A 27,180-nucleotide genomic window follows, 5' to 3' on the forward strand; every position below is an offset into this window, starting at 1 on the left:
GATTTTAGTAAATAGATATTATTGCACACAATTGGGCTATAAGAATCTCAAAGACAGAATCAAACATTTCACTCTCTATAGTAGTGATTTTGGTGTCTAGTGTCAGAGGAACATATTTCATCCCCACATTAAGTAAACACAACTAAACTAATTCATATGTAATGTCCTCCAACTTTACATCAAGAATAAAGACACACTGTGTACTCTGTACCAGTATAGTAACACTACTACTAGAATATATGGACTTGCAATGGAATTTGGCCTTGGAGGGCTACAGGTCCTAGGCCCCCCATTCCCTAGCATCTGATTTCATGTCTCTGCATTGTGTACTGGTTATGGCATGGTACCACTAGGTGAAAGGTCGAGAGGCACATAGAATATTGTACAATTCCAACAGTCCCCTCTTTGATTATTTTTAAACAAAGTATAATAATCAAGAATTACCAAAATGAATAATAAAAACATGAAAAAATATAAAAGTAACAACAGGAAATATAAAAGAACCACTTTCCTCATCTTACTAGTGAGTGAGATCTGCTTGTCCTATTTCACACATACAATACGTTGAGTTGACACCATGAGCATGCATGATGTACAGGACTGAGTGAGCGCTGCAAAACATGTTTGTCTACTGATGCTGTATCTTGAACCGTCATCTGCGTTTAACTCACTCACTGCCAAAAAATTCCGGTACACTCACCACCTGGAGTGCCAAGTGTTTTATGTGGTATTCACCTAGCAATAATACTTGGATTGGCTACAAAATGAAGAAGTCGCCCTTGGTGCTCTAGAATGTTGACAATTTGGGTCTCTGGGACTTTATTCCTGGTCCTCTGTGGCTCAGTTGGTAGAGCATGGCGCAAACAACGCTTAGGTTGTGGGTTAGATTTCTGCTGGGACCATACATACTGAAAAAAGTATGCACTCACTGCAATGTAAGTCGCTTTGGATAAAAGCGGTAGCTAAATTGCATATATTATTATATATTAGTCTAATTTCCCAACATTTCTCGTGATTACGTAGTACCATTAGCCAATTTATCCATCTCCTCTGCCAAAGTCCTGATATCAGTCAGGGCATAGTAAACACCTACAGGAGCTACAACAGAGAGAAGAACATGTTGAATACCTGTAGTGTGAGACAGTTTGAATATTACATCAGTCTTAAGTAAACGTCTAGTGTACTGTCCTTAGATAGCCACAAACAGAAAATAAATTAGACAGCCAAAAAATGAGACAGACACGCAAACACAAAATAAATATAACATTGAGTGCTAAAAACAACGCTTTAAATGCAGAGCAGAATAATTAGTGCTATTGACAATTGTCGTTGCTAGGATTGCGTCTTTCTTGTGCCATTTCCCTAGATTCACGTGACCGTACCCGTTTTCAATTAGTGGCATTTTGGTTAATAAAATGGAGAGCACGCTCCGAAGTTAGCTCTGGCTTAGAGTTAGAGTAGTAACATAGAGTAGGCCATTAGAACACAAATCCAATAAGTGTTGTTCAATATGCTTCAGCTGGGTAGTTGAGACCAAGTGACTTTGGAGTCTGCTATTGATGTCTGTCAACATGAAATCTGTCAAGAAATCTGCCCTATTTCACTCTATGAGAAATCCCATAGGAATGGTTTTCGTCCTGTGGAGAGATAGAAATAGAAATGTAGTAAAGTGTCTTATTGGTCAATAATGGTCTGTAATGAGAGTTGGTGTCATTACAGATTCACACAAAACAAACTCAAGCAGTAGTCAGTCACCATTTCAAGTTATATTTAATAGACTAGGACAGTTCAGATTAAAATACATGTTCATCTGGGTTTAAAGATGAGAGCATAAAACCTCTTCTGATAGAGAGGGACTTCAGAAATGTAATTGGATATAGGGCCATCGCAGATTTTGTCCACAGCCACTCCCATGGCAGTCATTAAAAAACAATTAAAAAAAACATTGGTAATTATGTGAAACACCAAATTTCCTGATTCACGGCTCATTCTGAGAATTGGAATCATATACCAGCTATACACTAACTATGTATAACTTTGGTTTGTAGTCTCACTGAGGTCCAGCTCTCCACCAAGGGCACTGCAGAGGGACACAGCACGCCTCACCTCCCACAGGGACCAGGTACAGGAGCTGCAGGAGGAGGGCTTTGCTGGAGCTGAGGGGAGACAGAGGAGGGAGCGTACATTGTACAATGAGAAATCCTCCTCCCTCCTCCTCATCAGAGATCAGTGTGTCTGTCCTTACCCCAGACGGACTGTGTCTAAGTGGGATGAGCTCTGTGCTGTGTCCCTCTGCTCCTATGCTGACAGGTCCACAAAGGAGGAGCAGGAAAAATCCAGCCTGTGCTGCAGAGCCCTGAGCTGCTCTGCTGCTGCCCCCTGCTGGATGTGTGAGGCAGTGCAGCAGTGGAGGAACCTCAGCAGCAGCCTCCTGTCAACACTGCAGCAAGGGATACAGGGTCAGCTGTACCTGGTGGAAGACCTCGTTGATGAAGATGATGTTGTCCCGCCAGCCGGACAGCGTGCTGCTGTTGGAGTGGCTCTTCTCTGGCTCGGCAGGCCCGTTGGGCTCCCCCTCCTCTCCAGTCCTTCTCCTTCCCCTGGAGAATTGCACAACTTTTTTTATAGATTGGTGTTACAAATTATTTTGCCGAGTAGTTTTACTGAGTTAATACCTATGTCTGATCTAAATTTCATGTGAATGGCTGCAATGGAAATATGTTGAATTAAACATTTGTTGATGTGTTGAATACTTATTTTCCCGCACTGTATATACACACTCACTGAGCACGTTATTAGGAACACTATACTATACTCGGTAGGGCCTCCCTTTGCTCTGAAAACAGCCTAAATTCTTTGTGGCATTGATTCCACAAGATGTTTATAACATTTCTTTGACATTCTGGTCCATGATGACATGATTGCATCACGCGATTGCTGTAGATTTTTCAGGTGCACTTCCAAGCTGTGAATCTCCCATTCTACCACATCCCAAAGGTGTTCTATTTGATTCAGATCTGGTGGCTGGGAAGGCCACTGAAGAACACAGAACTCATTGTTATGTTTCTGAAACCAGTTTTAGACGACTTTTGCTTTGCGACATGGTGCATTAGCATGCTGGAAGTAGCCATTAGAAGATGGGTAAATTGTGGCCATGAAGGCATGCACATGGTCAGCAACAATACTCAAATAGGCTGTGGCATTCAAGCAATATGATTGATTGGTATTAACAGGCCCAAAGTGTGCCAAAAAAACATTCCCCACACCATTACACCACCTCCACCATGAGAATGTGTACAGGTGTTGCTAATAAAGTGTTTGTTGAATGTATATATATTATATATATATATATATATATATATATTTGTATTTATTATACTACAGCATGTATTATACTTCAGCACTTTCATATTTATTTGTCTCTGTGTGTGGTTTACATATGTATGTATATATAGTGTGTGATTTTCTCGAATTGTAGGTCATCAGCACTTATTACCGTCTACCTTTTTCTAAAATGTTTGTTAATATATCACAGCACTTACGCATGCCCACTTTATTATGGGGGTTTTACCTCCTTTTATGTATAATTGTCTTTTCACTATGCTTATTACTAATTTATTACATGTCCCCAGCATATATATATATATATATACTTGTTATTATCTATTTATATAGGCAGTGCTAACCCTAAGTAAGTGCATGTTTGAGACAACATCATCTGTGTGTGTGTGTGTGGTGTGTGGCGTGTGTTCGGTCCTCACCTGTACATGCGTGCTGTCCATCTCCGTGGTGAGCAGCTGCTCTGGGTCTCCTCCACCTCGTCCTAGCTGCTCTTCTCCGGCTCCATTATGAAGGTGGGCTGCTCCTGCAAGATCAACTTCCTGTACACCTTGATCACCTTGCGGGTCGCTGATGCCTCGCAGGACGGCAACAGGAAGGCCTGCAGGGGGAAGATAGAGACATCAGGAGATTTACTAGAATATACGTTATGTATTATAATGTATTATGATAATACATTAGAATTATAATTATTATATAATTATAATTATATAATATAATTCCAGGAGGTTGTTCCTCTCCTTCTCCTGACTGCACACACACATGATCTCTATTTTCATCCTGAGAATGAGTGTGTTGGAGTCAAATTTCTAAGAATGTGTCTTCGATGGAGTGATACAGTCCGTCCACTAGAGGACAGTCCAATAGAACTCATCTCATAGGGTCATTCAGATCAATACTACATTCAAAAGCAAGTGGTGACCGTGAGGAAATCAAATGAGCATTAAACGTACGGTAATGCTAACATATTTCTGTCATATCATATCTTTCTACAGTGAAAATACGACATGTGAATTGTAGGTTTGTTTCATTTGTTTAATCTGGTAACTCTTCTAAAACGTCTAAAAACGTTACTCTTCATATTTTTAGACAACATTAAACGATAACAACTTGAGCCCATGGTACTTCTGCACATCTGTACCTGGTGGAAGAACTTGTTGACGAAGATAATGTTGTCCTGCCAGTCGGACAGCGTGCTGCTGTTGGAGTGGCTCTTCTCTGGCTCGGCAGGCCCGTTGGGCTTCCCCTCCTCTCCAGTCCTTCTCCTTCCCCTGGAGAATTGCACATAACTTAGTCAAGTCTCACCCTCCTCCTCCTCTCCCCTCACCTAGTCAAGTCTCACCCTCCTCCTCTCTTCTCACCCTCCTCCTCCTCCTCTCCCCTTACCCAGTCAAGTCTCACCCTCCTCCTCCTCTTCCTCTCCCCTGCACTCAAGTCTCACCCTCCTCCTCTCCCCTCATCAAGTCTGGAGTTGGTTTCTTATTGGCGAGTCCCGTTCCATCCTAAATGGCCATCATGACAAAGATTATTTTAGATTTTAAAATGAGCAGTTGGCCTACATGTGTCCAGTAATGTGATCATGAAGGTGATTCAGTGTCATTGAGTTGGTCAATAATGGTCTTGAGAGTTGAGATTCACACAAAACAAACTCAAGTCGTAGTCAGTCACCATTTAAAGTGAAACATCTACGTTATATTTAATAGTCTAGGACAGTTCAGATTAAAATACATGTTCATCTGGGTTTAAAGATGAGAGCATAAAACCTCTTCTGATACAGAGGGACTTCAAAAATGTAACTGGATGTAGGGCCATCGCAGATTTTGTTGCCGTCATTTAAAAAAAGAAAAGAAAAAAGCATCGCAAATGATGGTTAAAACTGTTTGTAAAACACCACATTTCCTGACTCATGGCTCATTCTGAGAACTGGAATCATATACTTGAGGGCAGTCTAATGACAGTGGAAGTTTGTTTTTACTATACCTGAAAACTTTGTTTTGATTATGTCATTGATTTTATTATAACATGTGAAAAAGAGCTACTTTGAACACACATCCATCAAATGCAGCCCTTACATTACTAATTAGAGAGACAATCTACACAACACAACTCCATAGGCTCAAACACATGTGTTACAGCTTGATATGATATCACAATTATGTGATGTTCCATACGATGACATCATACATGGGTTGCCATAGGGTAGTATTGGGTATGTGAACTTCCCGGGCATCAGGTAGATGGAGAAAGACTCAGCATTGGTAAGTCCTCTGTACAACATTTTACAAACATTTCAGTCAAAAGGCCTTAATTGTTATAAAAATGTTGTCTTTGGTGTGAATTTCCATAAGTAATTAATGGTGAGCAACATGTATTTCTCTTGTTTTTGGGGTTAGGGTAATATGCATGAATTTGAAAACAAAACCAAAAAGACACTATTCACCCTCTCTATCCTACTAATTCAATCAAAAGCAATCAAAGGATCAACACGTCTAGGTTTGAGATAGCACTAAATCAGGACAAGTGGTATATTTTACGAGTGGTGTATTTCCTTGGTGTATATATCACTTGTACAAATTATGAGAACTGAAATCATCAACCTGTGAGGTGGTCTTATGGCAGTGGTAAATGGTTTCTACAGTACCCCAAACTACTTTTGGATTTAATTTGCTAATGTAATAAAAGAGCTTTTGCATAAATACTGCAATGTGAGTTCCACCAATCTCAGCCCTTGGATTAATACAGTTACAGTAACTACAGAGAAAATACCCAAACTGCATCTTTACAGGCACAAGTACAGTTTGATGTGATGTCACAATGATATGATGTCACAAACAATGCCATAGGGATAGAGTCTTGGGTATGTGAACATTCTGGTAGTCAGGTAGTTGGAGAAAGACTGACCATTGACCAAATGTTCCAAATGTTTCACTGAAAAAGCAATGATTGTTATCAAAATGATATAATGTCCTGCTAAGTTGTACAGTATTGTGCACAGAAAATATTCAAGTTGTGTCTTGGTGTGCATTAACATTAATAAATCAATTAATTGGTAAGAAGCATGTATTTAACCATTGTTAGATTTGATGCAATCTGGAATTTGTAATCATTGTTTCTGAACAACTTGCGTTAATATGCTTTTTTGAAAGAAATATCTCTAAAAAGACTTACGAGTGTTCCATGAACATTTTGTTTGCTATATAATACATTGGTAGTACAAAGAGAAAGCTGGAAAAGTGTTTGCTAACAGATAGTTGTAGATAGGGTGTGTATTTGTTTTGGGCTGACTTATGGTAAGATCTATCAATATGTGTTTGCCACTAAAATGTCAGCATTACTGAGGGCATTGGAGGTGGTTTTATTGAAGGCCGATGCAGGCCCAGCCTAGTGCATGGTTGTATACATGGCTATAGTAATTTAAAATGTTCAGCGTGGAATGAACCTGCGTGCCACTGTTACATTTCATGATGTCACAGTGACATCATCAGAGGTGCCATGGTTATTATTGCTAGGAGATGCGAGATACAGTACAACAAATATGACAGAATGTTGTAACACAGTGATATCACACAAGTGGTGACCATTTGACGCCGGCTACCATGGTAACCTACTGTAGGTAAAATTTTAAATGGCATTACACATATAGCACACTGCTTTTACACATGCAGTTCACTATAATACTGTAGGGAATAAGCTGTTATTGGAGATGTAAATTGTTACATTGAAAGTCATATTTTCATACCTAATATTAGAGAAAAGGTACTGGGCAAATGCATGGAATGTAGACCTACACATTTTTCATTCACATTCTGAGCTGATCATCAGTTCAATGGTGCTCGTAGAGTGAGTTGCAGGTCAAACTCTTTATTATTTAGCTACTTTATTGTAGTGGGTTGATGTAAATGTACTGCGTTTGACTATGTACTGTATTTTGGAGATGTAATGTACCGTTACTTTATGCAATGTTAATGTGCTTAAATGTGTCTGATTAATATTGCCTTTATGCACCTGACACCATAAACAAAAGTACCTTCTGGAAAAATAAACTTCTTCTAATCCAAGCCAGCTCTGCGATATTCTAGAAGGTCAGAGTTGAGCAGTTAGCACAGCAACATTGTTTGCGAAGAGGTTAGATGAGTAAGTAAGATATCTTTGAATGCTTTCATATGTATCAGGCCGAAAAAAAGTATACATATGATCAGTCTTTTTTCTGATAAAATAGTTGTTGTTTTTTTGTTTAACAGTACCACTTTGTCTGTTTTTCCATTTTCTTGAAGCATCTGCACTCGATTTCCAGCCAGCATCATAGTCATGACAGTGAAAGTGTCCAAACAGGTGACATGAAAAAATATCAAAAGGGGGATGAGGAGAAGAAAGCGGATCTCCACACTGATGAAACATGGGCAGATGAGGAAGATACTAGCGAAAGAAAACAAAAACATGGAGAGGAAAAACTGTCTGTGGAGTATAAGGCAGCTATTAAAGAGATTGACAACATTTGGATGAACTTTCGTTCATCTTGGTCTAATAATGGAAATAGTCTAGTCGTGGTGTGGGCCAGGAGTGACTACAACCTATAATAAGCCTTCTTTACTTTGCTACAGCCATCGCTGGCTGACATTGTCATTCACTGCCATCAACGGAAATCAATGTTTCCCACATTATATTTCATGCCAACGTCAATCAAAAGTAACCTCAAACCAAGTACTGTAACAAAGTGATGAAGGCTTATCAAAGGTTACAGATGCATAGTCTTGAACCAAAATAAGAAAAACATACAATAATGATTGAATGGGTGGACTATGGCTTTAAAAGACCCAGAAAACAACCAAAATATCGTATGATGAAAAGAAAGAGATTCCCCAGACTGATGAAGAATAATGGACAGATGCCAAAAATAGAAATGAGACATTTTTTTTAATATACTGTGAAGAGGAGGTGAAAGTAATAAAGGGAGTGGAGAAAACAAGGGAACAAAGCTTTAGTCACAGTGAAAAGGTAATTAGTGAACAGGAGAGAAGTGCCATCACACTTACTTGAGATTTTTTGATCATTTTGAGTTACAATTCTAGTGTTTCTTTTTTGTTCATCTGGTTCACTTTCTTACCTCTGTATCTATCTACAGTTTTCCCGTCTTTTCCAAGGGTAAACAGACCCGAGTTCAATACCCAACAGCCACACTTGGCAGAGTAGACAGCGAACACAATGCAAAGGTGGGCTAATGGAAAACTGTTTTGATAGATTCAACAGTTTAGATTGTAGATTCATTGATAGGTTGGTTGATTGATTTACATTGAGCAGGACCTCTCTCTTTATGTTCCTTCCTCAGATGTCTATCCACAGCTGGACAATGGTAATTTGCTGAAATGAACTGTGTATTAACAGTCAGGAGAATTCAAAAGGTAAGAGGAGACTAACAGCAAAAATATGTATAAAAAGTAGCTTGAGTAGAAAAAATGTGAAACAATAAGCCTACAACAAAAACCAAGTCACCAGCGTGGCTGAAGCCATATTTATTCTGAATGGCCATACCTGAATAAAGTATTCATGCAGTAAGTTATGGTTTATAATGTTTGTAGAGCGCACACATACACTCACCGGCCTCTTTATTAGGTACACCTTGCTAGTACCGGGTTGGAATCCCTTTTGCCTTCAGAACTGCCTTAATTCTTTGTGGCATAGATTCAACAAGGTGCTGGAAACATTCCTCAGAGATTTTGGTCCATATTGACATGATAGCATCACGCAGTTGCTGCAGATTTGTAGGCTGCACCTCCATGATGTGAATCTCCCGTTTCACCACATCCCAAAGGTGCTCGATTGAATTGAGATCTGGTGGCTGTGGAGGCCATTGGAGTACAGTGTCACTCATTGTCATGTTCAAGAAACCAGTTTGAGATGATTTGAGCTTTGTGACATGGCACGTTATCCTGCTGGAAGTAGCCATCAGAAGATGGGTACACTGTGGTCATAAAGGGATGGACATGGTCAGCAGCAATACTCAGGTAGGCTGTGGCGACAAAGAAAGAAACAAACCTGTTCTGTCCTCATACATAGCTGAACACCTCTAAACACCTCCCAAGAGTCTGGAGACAGAATGTCAGTCTGACTTCAGGTTTATTGACTTAGAAAGAGTGAAACTGAGAAAGAGAAACAATAATCAATGATATGGTTTCACATCCACACATTGCCTTGCCATACATCACAGAGATGATCTAACAAAGAAATAGCGACATATAGCTACAATGTGTTGTATTAACATTGAAATATAGTATCCTCTCTTAGCTAACATAACCAAGAATACCCAATGTGTTCTTATATAATGCTAGTATGGTCTCACATGAAGAAATTAAAGGTAAGTTTACATAATCACCATGAAAGCCAATAGTACAAGCTAAACTAGCATCTTCCACAACACAAACACTTGTCTACAGTGGGATATTACTGATAGTCCTTTCGGTCCCTGCACTGATGGACACTATAAAGAATTATGGAGAACTCTCTGGTTATCAAATCAACCAATCAAAATCAGAGGCAATGATGTTAGTTGGACAATGGCCAATTCAAATGTCAGGAAGGCTTGATTTCCACTGGTCTCAAGGATTTAGATACTTGGGAATTACTATAACAACTGACCTATCAAAATTGTTTAAAGCCAACTATGGGAAATTGATGGGCCACATAAAAGGGGACCTTACAAGATGGGAAATTCTACCACTCAAGAATAGAAACGATAAGAATGAAGATTTTGCCAAGATTGCTTTTTCTCTTCCAATCACTACCTATCTATGTTCCTGCTTCCACCTTTACTATATTGGATAAATGGCTGTCCAAGTTTATTTGGCAAAGCAAGCGACCCAGACTTAAATTTAAAAGACTACTCTGCCCAAAAGACAGGGGAGGCCTGGACTTACCTAGCCTGAAAAAATATTATTGGGCAGCCCAACTCAGATCAATGATTGCTTGGATATCCCAAGACACTGACACTATATGGGTGGGAATGGAACAGAGTGAATGCCCAAATTTGCCTTTAGATTCAATACCATTCTTAAACCAAGACATATGGGGGAAAAAGAAAATTGCTAATGTATGGAGCAAGAACACCTTAAAAATATGGTCAATCTTGAGGAAAAAACTACAACTTCCCATGACCATTTCCAGACCTATAATGATAGCAAACAACTGTGAGTTCTCTCCATCTAGGCTGGACAAGGGATTCCTAAAATGGAAGGAAAGGGGTTTAGTGGTTTTGGACCAGCTGTTTGACGGAGCAGTCCTAAAATCATTTGAACAGCTCAAAGAGGAATATGATTTACCAAACCAAGACTTCTTTAGGTACTTACAAATTAGACACTATCTACAAAGTCATAAAGAATGGGAACAGCTCTGTTCCTTACCAACAAAATTGGAACACCTCTTCATATCAACAACTAAAGGAATAGTGAAGACAAAGTTCATATCACATATTTACAAGATATTGCAGGAAGAGTTAAAAGAAGATAACTTAGATATTAAAGAAAAATGGGAACTAGAAATGAACACAATAATCCCAGATGAGCAATGGGAGACTTCATGCAGACAGGGACATAGGATATCCAGTAGTCCAAACTGGAAGGAATTTGGATGGAAAATGAAAATGAGATACTTTAGAACTCCACTTATAACATCAAAATGGAGCAACACCTCAGATCATTGCTGGAGGGGTTGTGACTTGGTGGGAGGTCACACACATATATTTTGGGACTGCCCAAAGATATCAGAATACTGGCAAAATGTACAAAAAGAAATAAAAAAATGTCTCCATATAGATTTACCTCTTAAACCATTACACTTTATACTAGGGGTACTGCCAACTGATCTTGAAGAGAACAGTCAAACATACTTGCTGAGAATCCTCTTTTTAATAGCGAATAAGGTAATCACAGCCTCCTGGCTGAGGCCACACCCTCCAACAATTACACAATGGAGGGAAAGAATCCAAAACGTTTACAACATGGAATATACAACAGCATTATTACAACTGAAAGTAGATGTATTCCTAAATAAATGGTCATCCATTGCCCTACATTTTCATTTGATATGATTGAAATGCAGATTATTATTATATATTTTTTTAAAGATTATTGTTACTGTTATTATTATTGTTGTTATTGTTATTATTATTGTTGTTGTTATTGTTATTGTTGATGATGATAATGGTGATAATGTTGTTGAACATTACCTTATAATTTACCAAATGTAATCTATACTGTATGTATGTGGTATTGCTGAGATAATGATCATACCTCACATATATATTGGTTAAGATGAAAGATATCCATGGACTGTTAACCTTTCTGTGGACTTACCCGCGGCACCTTACTGTACCATCAAAAAGATTTGTTGTGACATACTGTATGACTGCAATTTATAAAAGGAAATGATAATAAAAAGTTTTTTAAAAAAAGAAAAAAAGAAAAGTGTACTGTAGTAGTATTGTTGTAGTTGGCTACACCTCAGCCTATGATTCTCATGGGGCGTTAGATTGTCTCTGATAGAATCCTACGGTTCAGCTCGACATTCAACGACGATTTTCACCTTCTGAGCTAGCAGGCTAACCTGTGAGCTCTCAATTCTTTGTTATTGTTGAACCCTAGCTCAACAATAATTCCTCAGGTTATTATTATAACTTGCTAGGTCACATGTGTAGGCTACAGCTAGCACTTGGGACAGTCGGCTAACTAAGTTACTTGTTGTTTCCGGACAGCTGAGAACCTTGGCTAGCTTTGACAAGCTAATATTGAGAAATATTAGCACCCTGTTTGCAGGAGGGTTGGCCACCTTGTGTTTGTAGCCCTAGGACTACTGAGCACTTTCTAGTTTGACATAATTCCTAGCTAGTTACCTCGTATAATGATCTAGAACATGCCAGTTCTCTCTAGTGTGGGACCAGTGCCATATCTAACTATGCGGGTACCAGTTCCCTGTGGTAGCACGATGGTATAGCAATGCTGAGGTGTATTGTACCTGCTTGTTGCATCGTGCGCTGTATCTAAACTAACCCCACAACTAAGTCAACTAATAAACATGGGCTACGCATATCTTAAACATGCCTGTGTGTGTGTGTTTGTGTGTGTGTGTGTGTGTGTGTGTGTGTTTGCATACATGTGTTTTTTCGGGGATGCAGAGAAAGTCTTCCAGCTGTTCCAATGAGAACATCCATCCATCCATCCATACATAGACCTATGCATTTAATTCTGGTTTGTTTATAACTAAGAGGAAGACACAGTTATCATCAAAAACCACTAGTTATCAAATGATGGTCACAGTTTGCTAAAAAAAGTACCTAAAAAGCCTGCAGAGGTCTGCCTAAGTTTGGGGAAAAAAGGATCTGCCCAAGATTTACAGCATACCACCTCATCTGTGAAACATGGTGCAGGGGGTGTTAGGTTTGGGCATGTATAGTTGCCATTAGAACTTGTTAACTTGTCTTAATTGATGATTGTACCTGCTGACGGCAGCAGCAGAATGTATTCTGAAGTGCACAGAAACATCTTGTCTACTTGAGTGCAAGCAAATGCGTCCAAATGCATTGGATGGCGCCACACCATACAATAAAACAATGCCATAGCCAAAACACTGCCATAGCAACGAGTGGAAAGATCTTGATTGGCCAAGTCAATCTTCAGATTAAAATTCAATTGAACATGCATTACATTTCCCTAATGATAAGAATTTAGGCAAAAAGACCTCAAAACAAACAACAACTGAAGATGGCTGCAGTACAGGCCTAGCAGAGCATCACCAAAGAAGATGCTCAGCGTCTGGTAGGGTTAGTGGGTTGCAGACTTCAGGCAGTTATTGTCCACTAAATACTAGTGGATTGTCCACTAAATACTAAACATGACTGCTTCATTTGGACATTTGATAAGTCTGTACCATTACTTTTGGGTACACTGAAATAGGGGGACTATGCATAAAAAGTGAGGTAATTTTTGAATGGTGAAACCAATGTGTACACAAATACCATCAAATAAAAGCTAAAAATCTCTACTTTAACCTTGTAGTAATTGTTTAATTTCAAATCCAAACGTTTGGAGTATAGAGCTTAAAGAACAAAAAAAAAATTGTTGTCTCATTACTTACACAGGCAGGGGTTTGGGAAAGTGAACAACATTTGACGGTGAATACATACTGTATGTCAAACCCCAGCCTGACCACTCCGTTCTTCCACCTCGGCTGGCCGCCTCTAAGAGGATGCAGTGGTCGCGCTCGTTGGTCACGGCTTTTCACTGTCTTGGCGCCCCGGTGGTGGAACGAGCTTCCCAGTGCGGTCAGGACTGCAGAGTCACTACCTATCTTCTGCCGTAGATAGAAGACCCATCTCTTCAGGCTACATCTGGACTGTCCCTCCTAAAGACCTCTTCACCTTCCACTACCCACCTGTACAGTTCCTCTACTGTAAAGCATTTTTAAAAAGCATTGTGACTGCCAATGGCCCCTGGTCCTAGCATAGTTTTGTTTTTCTTATTGTAGTGGTGTCCGTGTACACAGAGGCAGACGCAGCAGTGTAGTGAGGGAAAGGTCCCGTTTATTCATACAGTCAGTAATCGTTCAATCAGAGTTCGTTGGCTTTCCAGCCTCGTCAGAGCGTCTCTCTCTCTCCACTGTCCGCTCTCCTCGCCTTTCTCGCCGTTTCCAGCCTAGCTACCGAAATGGCAGAAGCACACACATCTTAAACATTCGCCGACGAGACTTAATTCGCAGCAGGTGTGCAACAAAAGTCTCGCCGACACAACCCCGGCCACGGTCCTGTAGCTCCCTCTACAGGCCGAACGCTGCATGTCCCCCCACATACCCCCACCGCCCGACACAGGCCGGGGACCCGACGGCCGACGACCTACTCCCCCCCCCCTGCACGGGAGAGGAAGTCTGCCACGACCATCTGCGCCCCCGGTCTGTGCACGACGGAAAAGTTGAAGGGCTGCAACGCGAGGTACCACCGGGTGATCCTCGCGTTTACATCCTTCATGCGGTGGAGCCACTGGAGGGGGGCATGGTCGGAGTAGAGGGTGAAGGCGCGACCCAGCAGGTAGTAGCGGAGGGTGCCGACCGCCCACTTGATGGCCAGGCACTCCTTCTCCACGGTCGGCCCCCTCCACGCGCTGGGTCAGCACTGCTCCCAGCCCTCTATCCGACGCGTTCGTCTGTAGGGAGAAAGGGAGGTTAAAATCAGGCGCATACAGGACCGTTTCTCCACAAAGAGCCCCCTTAAGGGCCTCGAACGACCCCTGGCACTGGCCCGACCATTGGACCGGATCCGGGGCACCCTTCCGGGTGAGGTCCGTCAAGGGACTGGCCAGCTCTGAAAACCCTGGTACGAACTGGCGGTAATATCCCGGGCCCTCACCTCCTTCTTTGTCTTGGGCCGGGGAGAGGCGGCGATGGCCGCAGTCTTTTCAATCTGCGGTCGCACCTCCCCCCGTCCCAAGTGGTACCCCAGATACCGGATCTCCCTCCGCCCGATCACGCACTTTTTCGGGTTGGCCGTCAGCCCCGCCTGCCTCAGGGACCGCAGAACAGCAGCCACACTCCGCACATGCTGCGGCCAGGTGTCACTGTGAATGACAATGTCATCTAGGTAGGCCGCAGCATAGGCGGCGTGCGGCCGCAGAATACGGTCCATGAGGCGCTGAAAAGTGGCTGGGGCTCCGAACAACCCGAAAGGGAGCACGGTGAACTGGAATAACCCGAGCGGAGTGGAGAATGCCGTTTTCTCCCGGGACACCGGCGAGAGTGGAATCTGCCAGTATCCCTTCGTGCAATCCAATGTCGTGAAGTACCTGGCCGTACCAAGCCGGTCCAAGAGCTCGTCGACCCGGGGCATCGGATATGCATCGAACTTGGATTATTAACCCGTCTATAATCCACACAGAACCGTATAGCCCCATCTGGCTTGTTGACAAGCACGATGGGGCTACACCAATCACTGCGGGACTCCTCGACCACACCCAGCTCCAGCATAGCTTCCAACTCCGTGCACACAACGTTTCGTTTGTGCACCGGCAACCTATAGGGACGCGTGCGCACCGTTAAACCCGGCTGCGTTTCTATATGGTGGTCGATGAGCGTAGTCCGACCGGGCAGGGGAGAGAACACGTCAGCGAACTTAAGCTGCAAATCTGCAACGTCCGCGGCCTGGCTAGCAGAGAGATGGTTATCAATATCGACCGGAGTGCTAACTTTCGATTTTGGGACTTCCGGACCGAACTCCTCTCTCTCCGGAATTACCGTAGCCAGAGCAACCGTGACCACGTCGTTCAATTTTTTTAGGAGATTGACGTGATACACCTGCAAGCTATCCCCCCGGTCCGAGCGTACAACCTCATAATCCACGTCCCCCATGCGACGTGTGACCACAAACGGCCCTTGCCACTTCGCGAGTAATTTCGTGCTGGAGGTGGGTAACAGTACGAGCACCTTGTCTCCCGGTGTAAACTCTCGTAGGGTAGACCCCCTGTCATACAGGCGTTTCTGACACTCCTGGGCTTGCAGCAAATGCTCACGTGAGATAGCCCCTAGGGCGTGGAGCTTTGTGCGCAAGTCGAGGACGTACTGGATCTCACTCTTACTGTCGCTAGACCCTTCCTCCCAATTTTCTTTAAGCAGGTCTAGGACACCCCGGGGCTTACGCCCGTAGAGTAATTCAAACGGGGAAAACCCGGTGGAAGCTTGGGGAACTTCCCGCACCGCAAACAACAGGGGATCTAGCCATTTATGCCAATTCCGACTATCCTCGTGGACAAACTTCCGGATCATTGACTTCAAGGTCCGATTGAACCGCTCACAAAGGCCGTCAGTGGCCGGGTGGTAAACACTGGTTCGAATCGCCTTGATGTTCAACAAGCCATACAGTTCTTTGAGGGTGCGTGACATCAAATTAGTGCCCTGATCGGTGAGAATCTCTTTCGGGATTCCCACGCGGGAGATGACTTGAAACAATGCTTGCGCTACACTCCTGGCAGAGATATTGCGCAGAGGTATTGCCTCGGGGTATCGGGTGGCGTAATCTATCAAGACCAACACAAATCGATAACCCTGTGTGCTCCGGTCAAATGGCCCGATAATATCCATCGCAATGCGGTCGAACGGGTTCTCGACCAATGGTAAGGGCCGCAAGGGGGCCCGTGGAATGGCCGGGGGATTTACTAACTGACATTCCCGACAGGAAGCGCACCACCTACGGACCTCTGCCCGAATCCCCGGCCAATAAAATCGAGCCATTATACGGTGCAGTGTTTTGTCATACCCTAGATGGCCCGCCATGGGGTTGAAATGAGCCGCCTGGAAGACCATTTCGCAGCGGCTGCGGGGAACCAACAACTGGGTTACTTCCTCCTGACTATGTGAGTCACGACTTACTCGATATAACCTGTCGCTGATAATCGCGAAATAGGGGTAGGCGCGCACCGTGTCTGGCCGTATCAAAGTACCATCAATTGCTATCACTTGGTCAAAGGCTGATCTTAGGGTCTCGTCACGAGACTGCTCGAGGGGGAAGTCGCCTAGCAGCGGATAGTTCGGCGGGGAAGTCTCGGGGTGAGGCGCCCCCGCCGGCTCCGGCTCCCCGGCAGTGTCGCGAGGCGCCGCCTCGGCACAGAGCACATTACACGCCACACACCTCCCTAGCTGTCGTGCACGCATCCCGGTAGCCCTCTTTACCGCTTGAGGAAACCCCTCCCAATCCACGCCTAGAATCAGGGGATGCGTGAGGCGTGGGCTAACCGCCGCCTGTACACTATGGTTTTTCCCCTCAAAATGAATTTCGATAGCAACCACCGGATATTCGTGAATGTCCCCATGCACACACCTCACCCGCACCCTCGATGCCTTCAACAATGCCCCCGGCCGAACCAGGCGCTCCTGGATCATGGACTGCATGCAGCCCGAATCCAAGAATGCCTGGTGCGTATCATGTTGTATCCTTACCGGAATACGATACGCCGCTCCTGGTCCGGGGGGAGGGCCCGGTATGTCGCCGATGCGGACGACCTGTCCCACGTCCATCGCCTGACACTCGGCCTGCACGTGGCCCGGCCGTCCGCACCGCCAACACACCCCCCCTGTCGCTCGAGGTGCTCCCTGTGGGGCCGGGGTCGGTTCTGGATAGGTGCGCCCCTGCCATCTCGACCTTGGGGCGGGCGCCGGCCTCTCTCCTTCCGCTCCCTCGGTTCCTCCTGGGCGTCGCCCCCCCCCCCCTTGCCGCGGGGCCGGGGTTGGTCGTTGTGGCCCCCGCGGTGGGAGGGAGAGATGGTCCTCAGCCAGTCCCACGGCGGTCTTGAGGTTCTGGGGGCGGTGGTACTGGACCTTGGGGGGACCTGGTGCCGCTCCGGTCCCCGGCGCCGGCCCGCCGACCCTGGTGAAGTCCTGGAGGAGGGCGCTGTCCGTGATCCTCGCCGCCGTTAACTCCTCCAGCGTTGCCTGCTGGGTCTGCTGCAGGGCCGTCTGCTGCTCGAGGACAAGCGCTATCCTCGACATCGCCGCTGCTAGCGCCTCCATTCCGCCTTCCCTCTGTGTCCCAGGTTGGGCGCCAAATGTAGTGGTGTCCGTGTACACAGAGGCAGACGCAGCGGTGTAGTGAGGGAAAGGTCCCGTTTATTCATACAGTCAGTAATCGTTCAATCAGAGTTCGTTGGCTTTCCAGCCTCGTCAGAGCGTCTCTCTCTCTCCACTGTCCGCTCTCCTCGCCTTTCTCGCCGTTTCCAGCCTAGCTACCGAAATGGCAGAAGCACACACATCTTAAACATTCGCCGACGAGACTTAATTCGCAGCAGGTGTGCAACAAAAGTCTCGCCGACACAACCCCGGCCACGGTCCTGTAGCTCCCTCTACAGGCCGAACGCTGCATGTCCCCCCACACTTATGATGACTGATGTATAGATGATTCACTTACTTGAGACAAATGTACTTGTTGTAAGTTGCTTTGGATAAAAACATCTACTAAATGTCAAAAATGTAAATGTAAATGTGATGAAAATGGGTGAAGTGTCTAGCCCCAAATTTACAAAAAATGGTTAAGGCATAAACCCAATATTTTCATGTTTTATTAATTTTTCCAGAGAACAGATTGGTGTTGAATTGTGGGATATATGAAGGATTGCCCCTTTTAAAAGGCTACCCATTTTTAATTGGCAATTATGGCACTTGAAAGTAGCCAAATATCCCTCTGATAAAAAAAACAACCTAAAAACTTGACATCAAAGATGAGCATGGAAATTAACAGGCCATGGAGCAATTAAGTTTGTTTTATTTTCTAGTGCATGAGGTTATTCGCAGGTTACCTAAATGTTAACCTCGTCCCCAGGCTATTGCTCACAGCGCATATAAGTCTGGAATAACGACGACTCAAACCTGGCCGTAGGGTGGTTACTGATTAAAGTATTTGTTATTATTTGATTTCAGCTAATCACACGGCTGCAAGGTGTAGCTTTTTATCAGAAATGTGTGGAATGTGCTGTGGAAGATGATTGATGCGAGGTAAAGCCCATGGCTATGCCCCGTCCCCATTTTTGACGCTCTTGCTCTTGGCTTAATGAAGGCCAATGAAGTTTAACGCATTGGTCCAACAGACCTTTTGGGCATTTGGGCAGAAGTGTCTGGGAACGAGACTACTTAAATCTTAACATAATATTAACATAATCTTCAGCAGTACATGCTAAGCACAGTGTATCTATGAGAAGATATTCAGCACTTTGCTCGTACAAAAGTCCTACAATTCCGAAGCGAGTATAAACCAAGGCAATAATTAATATTAAATACATTTAACTACATTCATAAAGTTCTTCATAACCAACATCAGGGAGATGTGACCAGAGAGGTGGTGAGTGGATCCTGGCTATAAGGGCACACTCTTGCCAACACACATTCTGGTGTGACATGTGCGATGTCTTATTGATCTATGTTGCTTTGGCTGTCTCCACGTGTGGATCATTGTAATCAGGGGTGGGGCTGGCCTTTTAAACACCTGTGCTTTGTTTCATTCAGGGAAAACAAAGAGATTTTTAACATTTCTTTTAAAGAGACAACACACATTTTCTGCCATGCCTCTATCAATTGATTTGGCTTTAATCAATGGTTTCTTCTTGATGTTGTGTACATGTTTTCATGCCTATGTCACCTTTCAGAGGAAATCAAGGAACCTATCCAGATCTGATGTCGTATTAGATGAGTCAAACCCTGTCAGAACATAGTTTGCTTTTGCTAGATTATTTTCTTTTCTTTTGTCTAGTATTGGTATACATGGTCGAAATTATGCACTCATATTTAGTATTTGGTCGACACTACTTTGTATGCAAACCGTCTGGGACCCATTGACCCCACCAGGTGCTGGGTATTTTTTCTGGTGATATTCTGCCAGGCCAGCCATCTTCAGTTTTTGAGGTCTTTTTGCCCATAATCTTACCATCAGAAAATGAAATGCATGTTCAATAGGATTTAAATCCAAAGATTGACATGGCCAGTCAAGAACTTTCCACTTTTTCGCCCTGAAAATCTCCCTAGCTCCAATGGCAGTATGTTTTGGGTCATTGTCTTACTGTTTGATGAAGCGCCATCCAATGAATTTGGAAGCATTGCTTTTACTCGACCAGACAAGATGTTTCTGTACACTTCAGAATACATTCTGCTGCTGCTGTCAGCAGTAACATCATCAATTATGATAAGTTAGCAAGTTCTAGTGGCAGCTATACATGCCCAAACCATAGCATCCCCTCCACCATGTTTCACAGATGAGATGGTATGCTGTAAACCTTGGGCAGATCCTTTTTTCTCCAAACTTTCCTCTAGCAATCACTCTGATAATATTCACCTTATCTGTCCACAAGACTTTTTTCCACACCTCTGCAGGCTTTTTAGGTACTTCTTAGCAAACTCTAACCTGACTATCCTTTTTAAGGATAACTAGTGGTTTGCATCTTGCAGTAAAGCCTCAGCCATTTGCGATTGCTGAGCTCATCAGTGCTTGATTTTGGCAAGCCTAAGGTTTTGACTATGTTTCAGATTTTTCAGCTTTCACCATTTGTCAATTGCTTTGCTATTGTAATGTATCTCACACCTTGTCCTTTGTTGGGAATGATATTTAAGGAGAGGGACAGCGAGATATTCTTTGAGTTTTGGGTTAGGCCCATCACGGGCATCATTCTCCCGCGTTGGGGAAAAATAAAAAAGTTTTTATTTCAAATCCAAAAAGAAGAAAAAATGCTTCACTGTCCCATTACTTACGCACGGTACTGTATAACGTTTTGTGGAAAGGGTTCTACATGGAACCCAAAAGGTTTCTTCAAAGGGACAGTGGAAGAAGAACCCTTTTTGGTTCTAGGTAGCACTTTTTTTCTAAGAGTGCAGGATCTGTGATGGGTCTGTCTGTCACTATCCACGGTATATTTGCTTGAATGCCACAGCCTATTTAAGTATTGTTGCTGACCATGTGCATCCCTTCATGGCCACAATTGACCCATCTTCTAATGGCTACTGCCAGCATGATAATGCACCATGTCACAAAGCAAAAGTCATCTTAAACTGGTTTCATGAACATGACAATGAGTTCAGTGTTCTTCAGTGGCCTTCCCAGGATCTGAATCCAATAGAACACCTTTGGGATGTGGTAGAACAGGAGATTCACATCTTGAAAGTGAACCTGAAAAATCTGCAGGAATTGAGTAATGCAATCATGTCATCATGGACTAGAATCTCAAAGGAATGTTTCCAACATCTTGTGGAATCAATGCCATGAAGAATTTAGGCTGTTTTGAGAGCAAAGGGAGGCCCTACCCAGTATTAGTATAGTGTTCCTCATAAAGTGCTCTGTGAGTGTATATCTAACTATCTTTGTTTTTGCTGGTCTGTAGGATCTATGATGGCCGTCAGCCCATCCTGTGTATCATGGACACAGCCATGATCAAAACCATCCTCATCAAGGAATGCTACTCCCTTTTCACTAACAGGAGGGTAATACGCTAAATTGAAGTTGTTGTATGGGGAAAAAAACATAAGGGCTCCTTAAATAGATAATATCATTGTTATTATAGCATTATTAATATTAGGTTAATCTTGCAGTATATAATAATTATTATTTTTCTAGAATTTCTATCTCAACGGGCCTCTGTATGACGCCGTGTTTATCGCTGAGGATGATGCATGGAGACGGATCCGCAGTGTCCTGTCTCCCTCCTTCACCAGTGGGCGGATCAAAGAGGTACAGTCCCATCTCTCCTCTCCTTCTTTCATTCATTCCTTTATACAACACAAATAAATGAATGACTAACAACTCTGACGCGTGTGTGTGTGTGTGTGTGTGTGTGTGTGTGTGTGTGTGTGTGTGTGTGTGTGTGTGAGAGAGTGTGTGTGTGATTTGTACTATGTGTATAGTGTGTATTCATTGTTGTTTGTTGTTGTGTGAAGCAGCAACTTTAATTAATTAATCCAAGACAAATTTTCATCCGGGACAATAAAGTATATTTGATCTTATCTTCGATAAGTTCAATGGTCAGATGACAGAGTATAGAATAATAGTTCATCTTTGGAGTCACTTATTCCTTGACTATATACATAATGTATCCTGTATGAATGTATATTCTCAGGCTATATAAACATTTAAATAATTCCTGTTTCAAACATGATATTAACCCATGTTTTGCACATATTAATCCATGTATCAATCATGATATTTTTCCATGTATCCTTCCCAACTCAGATGTTCGGGATCATGAAGCAGCACTCTGGTAATTTGGTCAGCAATCTGAAGAAGACGACCGATAACGATGAGCCCATTGAACTAAAAGAGTGAGTATTTATCTCCGAGACGATAAGGTGAATTTGTCATTTCAGTGAACTCCCCCTTTAATTTTGTGGTTGTGGTTCTGGTGGTCAGAGATTGTGTGGTTGTGTTCCAGGTTCTTTGGACCATACAGTATGGATGTGGTCGTCAGCACTTCATTCAGTGTTGACATCGACTCCCTCCACAACCCCTCCTACCCCTTTGTGACCAACATCAAGAAAATGCTCAAGTTTGACATCTTCAGCCCACTGTTCCTCACAGTCGGTACAACTGCCCCCATATAGCTTTCAGTCATTTTGTGCTTAATAAATGAAGCTATTGATTTCATTGATTAGACTGACATAAACCCCACTGCCAATGGTTTGCGCTCTACTCATTTGACAAACACATGGGCCCTGTCCAGAACCAACCTCTAGTTCCTAAATGCTGGACACTTGGAGATCTGAGTGGATTGGATACAGAAGTGTCTAGGGATAGAGCCTAGGAGTTGTTTCTGGACAGGGCTGTGCATTGAATAGGATTGGAGTCACGTATCATGGTATTTCCTGTTCCTGTTTGTAACTGTGGCATTTCCTGTCCGTCCAGCATTCTTCCCCTTCATGGGTCCTGTTATGGCAAACATGGAGGTATCCCTATTCCCTGCCTCAGTCACAGATTTCTTCTACGCTGTCTTTCAGAAGATCAAGTCCAATCGCGTGGCTAGCACCAGGAAGGTATGTAAATATAACTGATCAAATATACGATCTTCAGCCAGTATTGTGTAATACAATTGTAGAGATTTGGTAGCATCTGGTAGTTCTCATGTGATTTTGATCTGACGTAAGCCTGCTTCCAGAGTCGGGTAGATTTCCTGCAGCTGATGATAGACTCGCAGAAAGACAGCAACTCAAAGGGAGAGGAGCAGAGTAAAGGTGCCTGCCTTAAACACACACACACACACACACACACACACACACACACACACACACACACACACACACACACACACACACACACACACACACACTGTATACTAGCATCTAACACACACACATACAGTACCTGCCTCAAACACCTATACCTACAAACACACCTACCACCCCATTTCTCCCATCATCATAGGATTGAGTGACCATGAGATCTTGTCCCAGGCAATGATGTTCATCTTTGCTGGCTATGAGACCACCAGTAGCTCTCTGTCCTTCCTGGCCTACAATCTGGCAACCAACCCTCACATCATGACCAAGCTGCAGGAGGAGATAGACACTGTGTTTCCCAACAAGGTAACCGCTCTGCAGACTCCTATATAGTACTATTCATGTGGAACAGGTGATAGTGACAGTGACAGTGTGATAGTGACATGATAGTGACAGTGTTTTAGAGGGTACTGATGAGTGTGTAACTGCTGTGCACTGCAGACTCCTACAGATGGTTAGATAGGTGACAGTATTTTGCAGTGTGCTAATGTGTCTGTAGCATCCCTGTGCAGACTTCTGCCCAGTATTATTCATTTGAAACAGGAAGTAGATAGGTGTTGTTGGAATCTTCAGAATAGTTAAAAGGCCAGTACCTGAGGACCTGAGGGATCTACAGGGTATATACCTTAAAAGCATGTCTGACATGCAGTGGTGTGCATGACCATAGAGTGATTTCTAAACTAATACAATTATCTTAAAATAAATTATAAAACTAACAGGTAATCAGTGCAGAGACTTGTGTGATATGTGCTCTCCATCTGACTCGTGCTGCTGCATTTTGTATCATTTGCCAAGAGCTTTCTTTGGTCGACCAGACAGGAGAGTGTTACAGTAATCAAGGCTGCTAGTAATACAAGCATGCATTCGTCTCTCAGTGTCAGCCTGGGAGAGGAAAGGTTGCACCTTTACAGCTGTGTTCTGTAAAGGTCCATGTAATATTCAAGCTTTATAAAAGCTTCCTAACGGTTGTAATGACTATCTTTAATCGGTAGCGATCAGGGAACAAGATCCCTTATAATAAATCCCTTATGAATAAATATTTCATTTACGAACGCTGTTTTGGTTCGGAAAACACGCTTTTTAAAATGCAGTGTCCTACCTGACATTCGGTTTGCATATAAACATGTTGTGAGTGCCAGGGGTGTTCTAGGGGAGTAGACTGACTTTTCTCTGGTGGCTGCCTCTCCCAATCGTGTGTGCATGCAGAAACACAACAGCTAATGTCCAACACTGCAAGTTCATTTCGGGGGGATATATTATTATTAGGGAGGATGTTGTTGTTTGGACAACTTCAGACAGAATTTCTCCACGATGGCAGATTTCTGGCAAACTTACTTACTCTTCTTTAAGTGATACAAATGTGTTTTAGTCACATTCTTGATATGGGTTTCAAAATTAAGATCTGAGTCAATGGTAACACCTTGTTTTTTTGCCTGGTGCTTAGTGTTACTGTAAGTAGTGTCTTTAAGTGTGCAGACAGTTTGACCAGGACAAGGACAAAGAGCATTTTGGCATCAGCATTAATTAATTAATTCTAAGGTCATTAAGAACCTAGTTAATAACTTAACAACATAGTGCTATCTCAGTGCTATGATCGGCACAAAAGCCAGATTGGAACATGTCAAAGGTACAGTTGGGAATAAGGAGATTATTTAACAGTTTGAACACCTTTTTTTCAAGAATTATTATTTTTTTGCTTAAAAAGGGAAGGTTGGAGATTGGCCTAAAATCGCTAAGGACTGAAGTGTCTAAGTTACTTTTCTTCAGGAGGGGTTTCACCATGGTAGTTTTAGGTGCAGATGAACAGACCCCCACTTTGCTGAGCATTTCTGTATGACCACTGCAAAAGAGTTCATAGTGCTTCCATGTGGTGGAAGGTGGGGTAACAAGTCATCAAACACATCTTCAGGTCTTGCCTGAGTGATCCTCCTCACCTAATATTGGTTCTCTTATCTCAGAAGTATGTTGCAAATTCCTCACATTTGTAGGTGGAGAGCAGATCACCAGGTGTCTTGTGGGCGGGATTTATAAGGCTGTCAATCGTTGAAAAGAGCACTGTTTGAGTTGTTATGATTCATTATCAATTTTGAGAAATGATCCCGTCTTGGCGTTTTTTTATTGCCTTATTAAAAGCAGAAAGATGCTCTCGAAGAATATCAAGGTGGACCTGCAGTTTTTGTCAGCTGAGACTTTCTGCAAATTCTTTTAAATTTGGCCACAGCCTTTTTCAGTTTGACTGGTGCTACAGAGTCGATAGTTGCCCTTAGTTTGGTGTTGAAGCTGGTTACTAAATCATTATCACAGAAGGAAGCTGTTGATGGTGTACTATTCATATTCATATTCATCATGAAATTCTCATCTGCTCAGCGACATGGCTAGATAAATAATAGAGTGAAAATATATTTTTTCCCCACTTCTAATAGACTGACATGCATTCATGTTTAGCCAGGTTTCAGATAAAAACATTACAGTGCAGCTTTCGCTCTGAGATAAGATCAATAAAGGTTTTGCCAGATAGGGACCTAATATTCAAAAGCACCATGGTAATGTTCTCTGGGCTGTTCGGTGCTGCCCGGCCACAGTTAATGGAATGGATACCAAGTTATTCACATTTGAACCACCTGACAGTTTTCTTGTAGTCTGTCGACTGTGATAGGAAATAATAGACTATAGCACATTCAGTATTCCAAGCAGTCAATCCACTAAAAGCAGTGCAGTTTAGTGGCATTTTGACTTCTGATTGATCCTTGTGTACATCTATCATTGGTGTCATGAAATTAGGCTATGCAGATTAGAATAAGTACAGTACTGTGTTCATTTCCCAAAAAAAGAACACAAAAAACTAACAGCTCTTCAGATTTGCGACGAAAAAGAGTTAGTTCTGGGCTACGGCTACGTGAACGACCAATCACTAGTGCTCATGTGAGTGTAATATCCCTGTGCAGGCTCCTCTCCAGTACGAGGCTCTGACGCAGACTATCTAGACATCGTGATCAACGAGTCTCTCAGGTTGTACCCCATCGACTTGAAAGAGTCGCCAAGAAATCTGTTGAGATCAGCGGCATCACCATCCCCAAGGGTATGGTTGTCATGATACCCATCTGGACCTTGCACCGTGACCCCGATGTGTGGGAAGACCCAGAGGAGTTCAAACCAGAGAGGTAATGGGCCACATCTTAACCACAACCACAATATCAATCACAACAGCAACGATAAGAGCAGTGTTCCACAAACAACCATAAAACAAACCTAAATGCGACGACCAAACACAAACAGGTTTCTTCAACCATGTATAACCATCATATTACTGTGATTTAATTGATATGTTCTTTAACCCCTCCTCCTCTGAACTCTCCGTGTGTAGGTTCAGTAAGGAGAACAAGGAGAGCATCGACCCATACACCTACATGCCGTTCGGGTTGGGCCCACGGAACTGTATCGGGATGCGATTCGCTCTGGTATTGTTGAAACTGGCGATGGTGGAGATTCTACAGAGGTTCAACTTCACCGTCTGCAAAGAGACAGAGGTGAGACAAAATAATGATACAATGATTGTAAATATAATTTTGTACCTATGACTTTGTTGCGTTTCTATATGTAGCAGAGGTGATTTTGGAATCACACTCGCGTGATGTGGTAGCCCTGCCTGAGACATGTAAACTGAAGTGTCGCCCTCAGACCTTGAGGATGTCCTCTTGGCTTAATAGTAGCGTTTGTGTCTTCCACATGGGAGACCCGGGTTTGAACCCCCATACTACAATTCTGTACTTGCGTACTGCATGAGTATGTACTCCCCATTTAATTTCCCAGATTGCATTTTTCAGTACTAGGCGCCAATCATCCTCAGTATAGGCTACCTACTAAATGATGGAAGTGTGAGATTTAAAAAAAAAGCTATTTGTATTTCTGCAAAACTCCCTCGAGACTTCATAGGGCCATTTTAATGTATGTCGACCCAAGAGAGGTTGTCCAGGAGTTTGAGTTTATTTGAATTTATAGTGCAATGCTACCCGAACGTAACAGTGACACTGTATTAGGTAACATTCATAGTGTAACGCTGACATCTGTTTTACT

General features: G+C 43.0%; 1 pseudogene across 1 annotated transcript; it reads left to right on the top strand.

Annotated features, from left to right (window-relative positions):
• The first annotated feature begins 3,848 nt into the window (after positions 1 to 3,848).
• On the top strand, positions 3,849 to 26,684 carry LOC310824096 (cytochrome P450 3A27-like; annotated as a pseudogene). The gene is made up of 4 exons: positions 3,849 to 3,927; positions 23,252 to 23,412; positions 26,052 to 26,267; positions 26,471 to 26,684. The product of its transcript is annotated as a cytochrome P450 3A27-like (transcript).
• Positions 26,685 to 27,180: the final 496 nt, after the last annotated feature.

Source organism: Argentina silus, assembly GCF_951799395.1.
Source record: "Argentina silus genome assembly, chromosome: Y".
NCBI lineage: Eukaryota > Metazoa > Chordata > Actinopteri > Argentiniformes > Argentinidae > Argentina > Argentina silus.